Source organism: Megascapheus bottae, chromosome 5 (assembly GCF_031878675.1).
Source record: "Megascapheus bottae isolate mThoBot1 chromosome 5, mThoBot2.hap1, whole genome shotgun sequence".
NCBI classification, from domain to species: domain Eukaryota; kingdom Metazoa; phylum Chordata; class Mammalia; order Rodentia; family Geomyidae; genus Megascapheus; species Megascapheus bottae.
In genome coordinates, this window is record NC_143513.1 from 49,462,613 (window position 1) to 49,478,265 (window position 15,653).

A 15,653-nucleotide genomic window follows, 5' to 3' on the forward strand; every position below is an offset into this window, starting at 1 on the left:
ATAGGATGTTTCAGATAGTAAACAAGAAAGAAAGCGGTGGTTTGTCATGGTGATATCTCCAAAGTAAGCCTAATAGAGTCCTTTTTCAGGGCTGTTACACGTCACAGCTGTTACAATTTTACCAAGGAGAGAATACGTTTTGTAAAAGGTGAATGTTAAATTTTCCAGTGAGGATGAAATCTGAATTGGTAATATCATTTGGTTGTGTGTGTAGTTTTGCAAAAACCCTCCATCACCATGCATTAAAAAGCTTGTTTTCAAGCCAGGTGGGCACTGGTGGCTGATGTCTACAATCCTTGCTACTTAAAAGGCTGAGATCTGAGGATTTCGGTTCAAAGCCAGCAAGGGCAGGGAAGTCCAAAAGACTCTTATCTCCATTAAACTACTCGGAAAAAGCCAGAAGTGGTGCGCTGGCTCCAGTGGTTGAGGGCTAGTCTTGACCATACAGATGCTTGGGAACAGTGCCTAGGCCCTGAGTTCACGCCCCAGAATTGGCAAAAACAAAACAAAACAAACAAAAGCCCTCCTGTTTTCAAGATTTTCTCAGATTAAATTTCAAAAAAGGATAAAGTTTCAGGTTATGTGTATTTTAAAGAAAATAACTAGGAGAACATATAAGTACTCATAATCTCAGTGAACAATGAACCACATTTAGAGGTGGGGTATGATGTGTTCTAGTAAATGAAAAGTGTATAGAGATACATCTGTTAGAGTAAACAAGTAATTCATACATAATGGAAGAAAAAAGACTTCATTAACAGATGCTCTCCTTGTATTAAAAAGACAAGGAAATTATGGGTCACCCTACAGAACACCTTTTGAACCTGTATTTGACCAGTGGTTATACTTCAGCTGCTATCTTTTTGGGTTAGTAGAAAACTTTTCCACGTACATATGACCTTTCAAAAAAAAGAAAAAACAAAACTCTAAAATGACTAACTTACTATTTACTTAGTTCTCTGTTCCATTCTATAGTTATTATCTGTTAAAAAGTCGACTTATCATCTTACAATGACCAGCTATTAAAATAACCAGATCAAGCAGAAAAGTCAATTAATTGATTTACTTAGTAAACACTAATCGAGTGATAATTAAAAAGTACATAAGGCATAAGTTGGAAGATAGATAACCAAAAATATGCATACAAAAGGTAAATTATATTATATGTTTAAATTTATACATACAAATGGATTGCCTAAGACCAGACTGCTCATAGTTTGGAGTTTCTTTTTAGGCTATGCAAACGTAAAATTCAATGCCTTGGTAGGTATACACCTCTGGATGTATTAAATTAAAAATTATTGACTTACAGTACTTAATACTGGGTCACTGTATGATATGTGAATCATATTTCAAAACAGCCAGTTAAAAAACAGTAGTTAAAAAGTTATATTCCAGTGGTGAGTATGTAACTTAGTGATAAAGTATGGCCTAGTTTGAGTAAAGTCCTTGGCTCAGTACACACACACACACACACACACACACACACACACACACACACACACTCATATTCTTAAGCAAACATTAGATCCAGGACACTTAAAACTGTTAAGAAAATTGCTTTAGGGCTAAATATATGAAAGGCTTAAGTACATGTGAGGCTCAGTGACAAACCTATTTCAGTCAACTCAGTACTCATCCGAAGATGTGTGTTCTACAAGTTCTGGAGAACCTATTAATCTGAGCTAAATCTCTCTTAACATCTGATTTTCTAAATTATGATTTAATAATAAAACCAACTGCCTATGTCTAAAAAAAAAGCACGATTTTGCTTATTTCTGGTATTGAGGTTGAGTGACTTACTGCTTTCTTCTATTTCCCTCTACTCAGTCTTTTATGATGCTAATTACCTTTTTTCACAATGTATATTTACATTTTAATAATAATAATCCCCTCTACTGCTCTGAGTCCAAATTACTCTTCAAATTAGAAAGGAAAAATCCAAATAAATTGCCACCTTGCCATAGATTGTATTTCTTACTTCTATACTATTTATTCATTGACTTCTGGTTTCTACAGAAATGGAATATTCTCTCTCTCTCTCTCTCTCTCTCTCTCTCTCTCTCTCTCTCTCTCTCTCTCTCTCTCTCTCTCTCCCCACTGGGCTTCAACTAGGGGCCTGGGCCTTGTCCCTGAGCCTCCTCTTTGTGCTCAAGACTAGTCTTCAACTTGAGCCACAACACTAGCACCACTCCTGGCTATTTCTGAGTAGTTTATCACAAACTTTCTTGCTCTGTGGTAGTGCTCTAGCCTAGAGAAAGCCCACGGTCAGTGCTCAGACCTTGAGTTCAAGCTACAGGACTAGCAAAAATATGTTATGTACAAAACACGAATAATTTAGAATAAAAGAATATGTATAATATTCTTTAATATGGATTATAAAGTTATATCTGCTTTTAATTGCTATAAAGTAAAACTATGATATTATTTTAGTTGAATGTTTACAAATTAAAATACTGACTCATGAAAAAAAAAACTTTCTTGCCTGGGCTGGCTTCAAACCATGATCCTCAGATCTCAGCCTCTAGAGTAGCTAGGATTAGAGGCATGAGCCACCATTTGAAAATGTGCTAAGGGCAAGGGCAACCTTTCCTCTCTCCTGTACTCAGAACACATGATTTACCCAGTCTGTCCAGGTCTGGTAATCAATGAATATATACTGAATAATTATTGCTTTCCTTCCCCTTTCCATAACCTTCAGTTCCTACTTTAAATTTAAATTTTTCTTTCATAGTCCATCTCTAGGTAATTCAAGTATGAGCATACGTATTCGTACAAATATGTACAATGAGTACAGTAGGTAAACCTCAGAGGCCAACTGGATTTGTTTTGTTGTATCTACGCTTTAGTCAGCTTACACTAGATACTAGATAAGATCTGACTAGGAATGGTGGGTATTAAAAACTGGGGTTCATGGACAATTACTCTTCTAAATCCCAAGTCTTGCCAAACCCATCAGAGAAGAAGCAAGAGGTGTTTCGGATGGGAATTTTGCCCCCAGGAGCTGACTTTGTCCAGGTATGCAGGCAGGGATGGGCTCCTTGGAAATCAAAGAAAGAAAAATGTAGCAATGGGAAAAATGAAGAGCAAAGGATTAGTGAGGGTGTGGAAGGGAGGTACTTGAAGCAAAACAGTCCCAAAAAGGAGAAAGACCAAAGAGAAACAGCATAGTAGGAAAGGACGAAAAGCTCAGCACTAAATTACAGCAAGGGCTGGGCAGAAAGAAGAATCTGACATGAAGTCTGTTACTAGGCAGATGAAAAGAAGAAAGTTCTCTACCAGGGAAGGGAAGTGCCCGTTACAAGAAAGACTGTCTCCAACAAGTTAGAATGCTGGCATCTCTTGAGATTTCTTACCAGACTAAGAGTCTAGTAATTTCCTTAAAAATAAATAGCTGAATTAATTTTCTCCTTGTTACCAGATGTGAATAATTTATTTCCCCACAGAGGGCTCACATTTACTAGACTCCTGAGTGAGGGATGGAAAGAAGAAAAGGGGAGAAGAGAGACAGAGCTGAAGGGGAGACCATCATTTTTTAATTCAAAATTTAAAATTAAAATTAAGCATACCTAGGCAAAGTCAGTCCCTGAAGGGGACTCTTGCTTCTCTTATAGTTCTGGCAAGACTTGGGGTTTAGGTGAGTAATTGTCCATGAGCCCCAGTTTTTTGCTTTGCTTCTGCTCCCCCTAATCCCCCCACCAGTCCTTGGGCTTGACCTCTGGGCCTGGGCACTGTCCTTGAGCTTTCTCAAGGTTAGCCCTCTACCACTTGAGCACCACTTCCAGCTTTTTCTATGTATATGGTACTGAGGGATCGAACAGACTTCATGCATGCTAGGCAAGCACTCTACCACCAGGCCACACTCCAGGCCCTTCTAATCTCTAGTGTGGATGTGATCATGTCTATGCTCATCGATGTGTGCTTTTGTCTGCAAAAACTCTAGTGCTGGCAACAGCGAGTTGTCATGGAAACAGTATCTTTCTTTTTTGCTGGTCCTGGGCTTGAGCTCCTGGGCGCTGTCCACGAGCCACTTTGTGCTCAAGGCTATCATTCTACTATCTGAGCCACAGTACCACTTCCGGATTTTTCTGAGTATTTTTTTGGTGACAAGAATCTCACAGACTTTCCTGCACATGCTGGCTTTGAACTGAGATCCTCAGACCTCAGCCTTCTGAGTAGCCAGAATTATAGGCCTGAACCACCATCACCCAGCTTTCTTAATTTTTTTTTTAACTGTTAGGTAAAAAAAGTCAGGTAAAACAATCTCTAATACAAAAGGTTTTAATATTGATTTGAGGGAAAATACAAATTTTTCTGAGTAAAGGCATCTGTTGACTGGAATAACATTAAAAAAGAAGCTATCAGGGGCCAGGAGTTTGGTTTAGTGGTTAAAGTGCTTGCCTAGCATGCATGAAAACCCGGGTTCAATTCCTTGGTACCACATACATAGAAAAAAGCCGGAAGTGGTGCTGAGGCTCAAGTGGTAAAGCTCTAGCCTTGAGAAAGTCAAAGGACAGTGCTCAGGCCCTGAGCTCAAGCCCAGGACTGGCAAAATAAAAAAAAAAAGAAGCTATCAGGGGCTGGGAGTTTGGCCTAGTGATAGAGTGCTTGCATAGCATGCACAAAGACCTGGGTTCAATTCCTCGGTACCACATACATAGAAAAAAGCTGGAAATGGTGTCGAGGCTCAAGTAGTAGAGCTTTAGCCTTGAAAAAGGCCAAGGACAGTGCTCAGGCCCTGAGTTCAAGCCCAGGACTGGCAAAAAAAAGAAGCAATTGCTGGGTGCAGTGGCTCATGCCTATAATCCTAGCTACTCAGGAGGCTGAGATCTGAGGATTGTAGTTCAAACCCAACCCAGGCACTAAAGACAGTGAGACTCTCATCTCCAGTTAACCACTAAAAAATAATTAGTGGCACTGTGGCTCAAGGCGTAGGGCAGTAGCCTTGAGCTGAAGAGCTCAGGGACAGCATCCAGGCCCAGAATTTAAGCAGCTATTCTGAAAAGGGAAGCAAAAGTATCAGAGTATTATAGATGATGTAAAAACATCCTGTTTGGTTATAAATATTATAAACAGCAGAAGCCTGATTTCGTTCTGCCAAGGAGGTAGAGATGGACTCTGGTCTTAGACAATCATTAGTGTGCTCTACTCGCCTCTAGCCTTGAGAGATTTGGGTGACGTTCAGTCAAAGAAGGTTACCATGAACAAAGAGCTGGTGGCACATGCCTGTAATCTTGGCTACTCAAGGGGCTGAGATTCGATGATCACAGCCTGGGCAGGAAAGTCTGTGGCTCAACTGTGGTAGAACACTAGCATGGAGCAAAAAAGCTCAGGGGCAGTGCCCAGGCTCTGAGTTCAAATCCCACAACTGACCAAAAAAAAAAAAAACCCAACAACTTACCATGAGTTTATTAGTATAAAATTTGCTGACTCAGGAGCCAGTTTAAGTTCTCCAAAACCTGATTTGCCCTATTTGTATTTTTAATTATGGGCTGGAACTTAATCTGACTGTAAATACTACATGGGTATATGACAGTGCAGAAACCCTGAGAGACCAAAGTATATGAAGAGAAGTCACAGCATCTTTCTCAAACAAGTGAAGCTTTAACCATATCCCTAGCAGAATGTGAATCCAGAGTATACAGTCCTTCATTTGAAAAGTACAAAAAGACAAGAAAGTGTTTACAGTCATAACAAAGCTGAAGAAAAAAATCAAGGACATATTGAAAAAAAACAAACCCAAGTTACACACATACTTTTTCCTGTTCTGTAAGACTAAATATCCCATGACAGGGAGCTCCTATGATATGAAGCATATTTTCTTTCTTTTTAACAATCATAAAGGTAACTAGTATCCTGTAGGAATAGAATATTCCTGAACATTTTAGGTGGAGTCCAATCATGGATGATAACTTAACAATGTAGTACAGGAAACTTACCCCATAACATTCCTCAGGAATTTCACCAACAATCTACATGGGACAGATTCAATTTGAATGGGATTTCTTTTTTTATTCAGTAGTATCTGAAGAATGCAGCTTTTCATGGAGGACACATTGGGTTTATGACAGATGCAAATTCAGATATGAATATAACACAATCAAATGATTCAGAATTTGTGCTGTGCTTCTACAGGACTGATTTCTGCCTAGGTCAAACAAAGGAAAGTTGGTGTTTGACAACTGTGTATGACTCATGAGAGGAAGTTCTAACATATGGATGTACTTGTTGGAGGAAAGCTGGTGAACAAAGCCAGCCTTTCTTCTCTCTGTGGGCCAAGTGAGGGTTTCATTTTAGGAAATGGAAGTGTCAATGTGGACAAACTGTCTTGAGGTATTTATAGCACCATGTGTAGTTCCCTTAAACTACCTCTTCACAAAGAAAATGTGAATGGCAAGTAAGAACTGAAATTTCTTCCAGTCTCCTGTATCACTGAGACTGCATTCTGTTTATAAAGCTTGGTTAGCCTTCTGACACTGACATAATGTGGCCATGACATCAGTGTCACACACTGCAGTGTGACAGTTGTTTCTCAATTAACTTGAAAAACTCTTTATATAGTAAGGATGGTATACTTTGTATTGTAAAGAGAGTATATACATATATAAAATTGTATTTTATTGTTGGGGTGATGTTACATTGGGCTTACAGTTACACTTGTCAGGTAGTGGGTACATTACTTCTTGGACACTGGTACCAGGAGGGATATTTTTTATTATATACATTGTGAACATATTCTCCAAGACATATAATTATTTTGCAGTGTGTGCATATTTATTCATCTATTTATTTTTTGCCTGTCCTGGGGCTTAAACTCAGGGCCTGACCACTGTCCTTGCACTTTCTCAAGGCTAGAGCTCTACCACTTGAGCCACAGCACCATTTCTGGCTCTTTTCTATGCATGTGGTACTGAGAAATTAAATCCAGGTTTTTGTGTAAGCACTCTATTACAAGACCAAACTCTGGGCCATAGTATTCTTTTGCATGAACAAAAACGTTGCATTTTTACATAATGAAATACATCAGTATTTTTGTTTGTAACTTGTTTTTCATTTCCTAGAACTCATTTTGATAAATATATTTCTATGGAGACACAAAGACATTTGTGTTCCTCTCTCAAGAGAAACCTACTTTGCTCTCATATTGTGTGAATGCCTGGAGTCCTGCATAATTTATGTCTTGGTGTTTTGTGCCTCTATAATATAGTCCATCCATGTTGGTTGTTTCTTAGTGTGGTTCTACATCATTTTGGTTATCACAGTTGCATAATAAATTTGGAGCTTGGTAATAGAAATGTCTCTTTATAACTTCTTGCTACTCAAAAAATTTTCTGGTTAATCCCACTAATTTCACACTTCCAAATATTTAAGAAAAATCCCACAGTGATTCTGATTGTAGTTGTGAAACAATTTAGAAAGATTTTTATAAAATCTTTTTATTCAGAAAATTTTTCCCTAATATTTAACTATTCTTTATGTCTATTTATATCTTTCATATTTCTCAAGAAGATTTTTGGTACAGGTCTCACACATTTATATACTGTCTGTATTTTATTATTATTATTATTTTGTAATGCAGGGAATGAGAAAGGCTGTTACCAATGCTAAAGAATATTAAATGCCGTTTTTTTGTTTGTATTTTTTTTAGGGGGGGGGGAGTCAGTTCTGGGCCTTAAACTAAGGGCCTAGGCACTGTCCTTGGGCTTTCTCAAGGCTAGACTTCTATCACTTGAGCCACAGCACCATTTCTGGCTTTTTTTCTATGTATGTGGTACTGAGGAATTGAACCCCGGTCTTCATGCATGCTAGGCAAGCACTCTACCACTAGGTTAAACTCCCGGCCCAGTAATGCTGTTTTTATATGAGGTCTCACTCATCCTGCTTTTCTCTCTATCTTTTTCTCCTTTTCCTTCTCCTTCTTCTTCGCCAGTCCTGGGGCTTGAACTCAGGGCCCGAGTTTCTGAGCTTCCTGAGTTCCCCTGTTCCTGGACTTTTTTTTTTTTTTTTTTTGCTAGTCCTGGGCTTGAGCTCTACCACTTGAGCCTCAGCACCACTTCCAGCTTTTTTTTTCTATGTATGTGGTACCGAGGAATTGAACCCGGGTCTTCATGCGTGCTAGGCAAGCACTCTACCATTAGGCCAAACTTCCGGCTCATTGGACTTTTTTTTGAGCAAGGCTACCATTCTACCACTTAAGCCATAGCACCATTTCTCCCTTTTTTCTGTTATGTGGTACTGAGGAATGGAACACAGGGCTTCATGCATGTTAACAAGCACTGTACCACTAAGCCACACTGCCAGCTCCTCTTGCTTTTCTCTTAAATTCATAGGATATTATAGATTTAGAAAGTGGAAGCAAAAGGAAAAAGGATATTTGAGGGACAATAGAGTCTGCTTTATATTCATTGTGAGAAGCCTCTGAACCTCCCAGGAGGGCTCAAAAGGTTAAACAAGCAACCAAAAGCACTAAGGGTAGTAAAAAAGAGAAAAAAAATGTACTAATAAGTACTTAGAGTGGTGACTCACTGCATTGGATCATCCTTGAGAAACCAGCTACTAAGCAAAATCTAGTGGCTAAAGCATTATTTTTGGTGCATGATTTATTGTACTTCCCTTTAAGAGGGAAAAGATTAATCCTAGCTTCCTAAAAACAAATGAAATTGATCATCCTGGCAGACCAGCCTGTCAGGTAGCAATGCTATTTCTAGAACAGGACAGGGTTGTGTCCACCAAAGAGACTTCTTTAGAACAAGACAGAAGCAGTCAGTCATGTGTAATGGAAAGGAGTACAAAATCAGGAGATGGAGACCAAACTCTTAATGCTGGTTCTGTCACTGATTAACAAATCACTGAATGCAGTGATGACCTCTGGTCATCTGTAAAAATCAGGTATCCAAGCTTCTGGCTGTATTACAGATGAAAATACTATAAAAATAGCATATCATGTGAATGAAGCACTCAGAACTACTGAGGAGTAAATTATCCTAGCTCAATAAAAAAACAAAAATAGAATGAGAATGTAAATATAATGGAAGGCTCACTCATCCCAAAGTTATTCATTTAGTTAATATTGTGTTGTCCTTTTTCTTGTTTTTTTTTTTTTTTTCTCTCTGTCATTTCTTTTCCTTGTCATGATAGTAGATGCAATGGAAATTCTATGCTGTTGTATTTTAGTCCTTTCATAAGACCAAGTATGTGGACTTAATTCAGCCAAGGTATTTTGCTGAGCTCATTACAAAGACCATTAGAAATCTTAGGAGATGATAAAGTTTAAGACAATGATAAATACCAAGTTTCCTTGTTCCTGAATGTGGTCTTTTCTTTATGCTGATAAAACCTCATAGGTTCAGATGGGTATAATGAATAACTGGAGGTTTGATCCTTTTCTTCCTGTATCCATTTCTTCAGAGAATTTTTGCTGCGTATTGGAGATTGGTCTGGGTACCAGAAATATATAAGTGTGTATACTACAGTATACTAATTTTTATTTTTTAATCTTCACAAACAACTATGAAATAAGGGCATTACAATTCTCTTGTGAAAAACACAGGGCTGGAAAGACAACTTAAGACATAGTGTGCTAGATCTGGGAGCTCAAAATAATATTACATATTATGATTTTCCAATTAACATTACTTTTCTGAAATGCTGAAATGTGACTTATGGAAGCACAGTAATATATGTTGCAAAATAAATGTTAAGGCCAATGTTTATACTATGTAGTTTATTTATGAAACAAATAATGTATGTGTGCGGGCACGCCAATCCTAGGGCTTAAACTTGGTCTAGGCACTGTCTCTGAGTATCTTTGCTCAAGGCTAGTACCACTTGCACCACAGCTCTACTTCTGGGTTTTTGGTGGTTAACTGGAGATAAGAGTCTCATGGACTTTCCTGCCTGGGTTGGCTTCAAACTACTATCTTTAGATCTCAGCTTCCTAAGTGGCTAGGATTAGAAGTATAAGCCACTGGTGCACAGTTAGAAATGATTTTTTTTTAAAAATCAAGAACCTGCCAGGTACAAAAAAAAAACCCAAACAAATCCCAAAATGAAGAGGCTGGGAGTTATTGCATATATGATCTTTGTGCATTACATTCACTAGGAGATGTGACTATTTGCTATATTTTCTTTTTGTTTTACAACAAAAGATTTCATGTCACATAAAATTAAGTATTATATATGTCGTGAAATACTGTAAATACATTAAAGCAATATAAAATGTATTATCTATTAGTATATTTTAACATTATATAATATATAACAAAATAGAATATCTATCTATCTATCTATCTATCTATCTATCTATCTATCTATCTATCTATTGACCAGAAAGGAAGATACAATGGGAATGTGAAGGTACATATTAATCTATGGATTACAGGTAATTTTCATCCTCCCTTATCCTTTCAAATCTCTTCCCCAAACTGCTGGAGACTTCACTTTTCAGTATGAGAAATGCAATAAAATTTATTAAAAATAAAAGAGAAAATGTAGTCCTGTGTACCTGTCTTTATCCCTTTGGTATTAGAAGAAGATAAATAAGCATCTATTTAAAGAAAAGCTTTGGGAGTAATTATCCAGACAGAGGGGGCTGTCAGGTGATGTGAGGTTTTGTAAGCTAATAACAAAACTGAAGATTTTAGTGGAGCAAATCTTACCAGAGTGAAAGAGGTATTGTATCCAAAACTGCTTTTGGATTTTGAAAATAATTTGGTTATATTTTAGATATTGAACAAGTAAAAACTTGCAGTGGAAAGTTTATTTATTGGACAGTTTGACTTCTTGATCATCCTTAGTAGTATTGAAATTGTAATGAAGGACCCACTGAAAACTACATTTAGATTCTTTTAACTTATAAAAGATCCCTTTGGCTAGCTTAAAATCCTGACAGGGCTTGTAAGTCTAGCTGCTACTACAGATGAGCTTAAGAACACTAGGCTTGGAAGCCCGGGCAGAAAATTCTGTGAAACTCTACCTCCAATTGACCAGAAAAATGGCACACTTGAGAAATAGCTCAGGTGGGAGTGCCAGTTGTAAGCAAGAGAGCTGAGTAAAAGTGCAAGGCCCTGAGTTCAAGAACAAGTACCAGCACATACAAGCTTAGAAGGAATTTTAAGGAAAGGTACTAGAATCTATAATCTCAAGGTCATTATTGTCAAGGAGTTATATAGATAAACACTTCAATCTAAAAAGAGAAGAGAAGATAACTTTTCTTCACTATCCACAACTAGAACTAAAGTGTAAGTTATCAAGTGCCTATTATAGGAAAGGACTGGCTTAGTCTATTTTACATTTAGTACCTAAATTAATTCTAACAACACTTTGCTAGGTAAAGAGTATTCTCGTTCTAAAGTGAATTTGAGCTGTAGGGAGGGCAAGTCAAGATTAAATATTAAACAGAAAAACTCTAACTTTGTAATGATAAGCCACAAGTAAATCCAAAGGCATACACACATATTTTGGGAAAGTAAATACTGAGGGTCAAGGTAAAATTAAAAAATTGAAAAGTTTATGATGCATTCATTTATCTCAGCTAATTAATTAGAGTGATATAAACTTACAAAGGCATTATGGGTAAATGAATTTAACACCTTATGGGTAACGTGGTATAATTTGATAATAAACCCTGTATTTACCATTCTTAAAATGCTCTTCAGGGCTGGGAATGCAGCCTACTGGTAGAGTGCTTACCTGGCATGCATGAAACCAGGGACTCCATTCCCCAGTACCATATAAACTGAAAAGGCCAGACAGAAGTGGTGCTGTGGCTCAAAAGCAGCCCAGTGACAGTGCTCATGCCTTGAGTTCAAGGTCCCAAGACTGGGAAAAAAATACCCCAATAAACAAAAACAAAAAAAAGCTCTTCAAAGTTGTATAATTCTGGCTTGCAGTAATTTTACTACACTGTTTTTGTTTTGAAATGTTCAAGATATCCAAACGACATTCTAATTTTCTTTGTATAGCAATCTCTCTAGTTATTCTTTATTAATTGACCAAAATATATCAAACCAAATTTTAGCATATCCTTGGCATTAATTACCACTTATACATTTCAAGTAAATTATTGCAAAAGATGAGTCTAACACCAGAAAGTAAGGAGGGAGCTGTAGCCTGAGCACAAAGCAGCTGAGTGACAGCACTACTGGATCCCATGTTCTACCACGGAACAAAGTTCCCCTGTCTCCCTTCTTACTGACCCACTTATTTGAGGTGAGCCTTCCTGGTACCTTTGCGTATTCATTTGGGAATTCTGCCTGTTTTCAGATAGAAGGATGCTTCATAGAAGATGTAGTGTCAGCGTCACTGAGTCCTGCTCTGTGTCTGTTCTGCCATCCTTAGGACAACACACTCTGTGTGACTCTCCAGGCTATACAGAAACCCCAGTTCTGCTCTGCCAATGACCAGATAGGACCTATGAGCTATAGTAACTCTGTAGGTCAGATTCTACAGCCTAACCATATTTAAGGTTCTTTGTATGCTTCAAAAAAAAAATCTGTGCGCCAGTATCGGAATTTGAACTCAATGCTAGTAAGCTCTCCCCTTAGGTTTTTTACTTGCGACTGGTATTCTTTTTTTTTTTTTTTTTTTTTGCCAGTCCTGGGCTTGAGCTCAGGGCCTGAGCACTGTCCTTGGGTTTTTCTCAAGGCTAGAGCTCTACCACTTGAGCCTCAGCACCACTTCCGGCTTTTTTTTTCTATGTATGTGGTACCGAGGAATCGAAACCGGGTCTTCATGCATGCTAGGCAAGCACTTTAACCACTAGGCCAAACTCCTGGCCCTTGAGACTGGTATTCTATCACTGAGCCTCACACCCCTACTTCCTTTTTTTTTTTTTTTTGCTTGTCTAATTGGAGATAAAGAGCTTTACAGACTTCTCTGCCTAGGCTGCCTTCAAATTTAAATTCTCAGATCTTAACCTCCTAAGTAACACATTTGCTGGGAGCATGGCTCTCATGGTAGAAAACCTGCAGAGCAAGCCTGAAGCCCTGAGTACAAACCCCAGTATGGCCAAATTAAATGTTTGTCCTTACCAATATTTGAAAATGGCTTTGGAACTCAAAGTTAGTTCCTGAAATCTAAGATGCCACCAACAGATTACAACTTAAATTTTATTTTAGAAATAATCAATTGGGAATAAACAGAACATCTTATAAATGCTGACAATGGGTAGAACAGCCTTTCTGTGTTGGGAAATATACTGCATTCAGATAGTCTTCCATTATTACTCTCATGTTTATATTCCTTTATAGAATCATTTAATCTTTCAGTTCACTAGATCACATTTAATAAAAGTTGTTTTTTTTTTTTTTCCTAAAGAACAGCTCAGAGCTTTGGTAAACACCTATGGACAGCTGCCAGCCTGAAGTTCTTGAAATAAAAGAAACAGGAGGTAGAGACTTTGCATACTTCTCTGTTACAGAATGTATTTCTTGATAACTGGTGAATGGTGGCAACATTACTGAACATTTGTTCTGGAAAATTCAGCAGAAAGTGCTACAGGCCCCCTCTAACATCTTCCTTGATGACCAAATCCCCTCAGATTCCTTTGTGTATTAGTAGTGTGAGGAGTAATGTCAGGAAATGGACAGAAATAGTCTCAATTAAAGGCCAGTCATTCACTTCCTTCAAGAAAAGCTTTCTTGCTCTGCAGCATTACTGGGGAGCGTGGTTTGGTGCTTACAGCCTTGCTGTTCTCACTGGAAAATTAGAGTCAGTGCCTCAGGCACCACAGCCATGTCAGCCTCTTGCCTCATGAGCACAACAGACTGTGCAGGCTTAGACCAAATTGTACAATTTCCTTTGTCATCTCCCTCCTTTTCTGTAATTTTTTTCTTTTGTTGTTGTGGGCAGTGACAGTTTCTGGTTTCTTTCGTTTATCAACGGTTTCCTCTACCACAGCCTCTATTCCTCCCACTGGAAGCCTGGCACAATTGGAAGCTGGAAGAAAAACCACAACTGAATAGCCTGGCACTTACTTTAACAGTCATTTCCAACCACAGATTAATACTGTTCTTGGATTTGACTAACGGCTCTCAATCAGCCCAACTGTCATCGCTTGAGAACATGCAAGCCAGGTTAAGACCAAAGGGTAAACATAAGCCAATACAAAGCATGGTACCAACTGCTCATCTTCTTAAACAACAGGCCTCCCTCCCTCCCTCCCTCCCCCCTCGCGCGCGCGCGCTCGCGCGCGCGCGCTCGCGCGCTCTCTCTCTCTCTCTCTCTCTCTCTCTCTCTCTCTCTCTCTCTCTCTCTCTCTCTCTCTCTCATCCTTTTCCTGATACACTTTTTTAATCTGCATAACTCATGGATAGGGAGATAATATGCCCCCTGCTCCCACTTGCTGGAGGCTTAAGTCAGCTGGTCAGGGTTGCTATGGGCACCAGCTTGTGCAAAAGGGCTTACTGCTCAGCTGCCCAAAGAAATGTGTATTCTGTACCTTGTCCTGCCCATCTTTGGAAACTGCTGGTGCTCATGTCTGTAAAGGAGCTGGCATTGAAGCCTGCATGCAACCTCAGGTGATAACAGTGCTACTCAAGCCTAGCCTACCACAAAGAAAAGGAGGTTCCATTAAAAGCTCCCAATTGGAGCAAAATATTACAATCTCTGGCTCCAATTAGATAGGAAAATGAAGGCTTTGGAAAACGTAGTGATCACTACATTTGGGTCCTGACAGAATCAAATCTATACAAGAAAGGAACCGTTTTTTTCTTTTATTCATTTTCATGTTTTTTTCTTTTAGGGTGGGAGGCATGTATATGCCAGTACTGTGCCTTAAAATCAAAGTCTCACTATCTGATTTAGCCTTTTAAACTCACAGCTGAGTCTCTATCACTTGAGTCACAAATTTAGTTCAGCTTTTTGCCGGTTAACTGTAAATATGAGCCTCATGGATTTGCCTAAGTCAGCCTGAGAAAGGCAAATAATCTCTCTAAGAAAGGCAAAATGTTTTCTCTGTGAAGTCAAACCTAAAAAACAAATGTGTATAACAGCATGGTTGTTTAGGGGTAAAAAGCAGTGAAGGGGTGAGGCAAAAGGAAAAGGCAATGGGATGGTTGAAGATGATAGAATATGAATATGATGGATCCATGCATGTTCAATGACACCCATTAAAATTGTCTTATGAGGGAGGGAAGGGGCTAAGAAAGATTAACAGGGGATGAATTTGGTCCAATTATTACATGAGACTCCTTTATATAATTCGTATATACTAATAAATTTTTTTCTAAAAGAAAAGAAAAAAAATCTTAGGCTTTTGAAAAGTTTAACCTCCATTTCAGAAACTAGTCCCAAGGCAGCAATTGAGAGAATGCAGGAATTTTTGGTTACAAACGTACATGCATCACAGCCTTACTTGATGAAGTGTTGTAAATTTCATTTCAGCACATATTTACTACATGTCTATCAAGTACTAGGGAATATTGAAATACAGTAAGAGCATGATTTATCTTTATGAAAAGAAAAGCAAATCACAGACATCATAATCTTATTTTAAAGTTAAAACATTACAAGGCATAGGAAAAGGTTGAGAAATACTCATCAAATCACTAATAATGATCATTTCTTGGTCACTGAGTTATCATTTATAATTCTTCATCCATCTTTAAAATAATCAGTTTCTGGGGCCGGGAGTTTGGCCTAGTGGTTAAAGT

At 38.3% G+C, this 15,653-nt stretch overlaps 1 protein-coding gene across 1 annotated transcript in view; it reads right to left on the reverse strand.

Moving 5' to 3' along the window:
* Window positions 1-15,653, reverse strand: part of Cdk6 (cyclin dependent kinase 6) — a 181,926-nt gene that overhangs the window by 12,121 nt on the left and 154,152 nt on the right. The gene's annotated exons all lie outside the window — the stretch shown is intronic.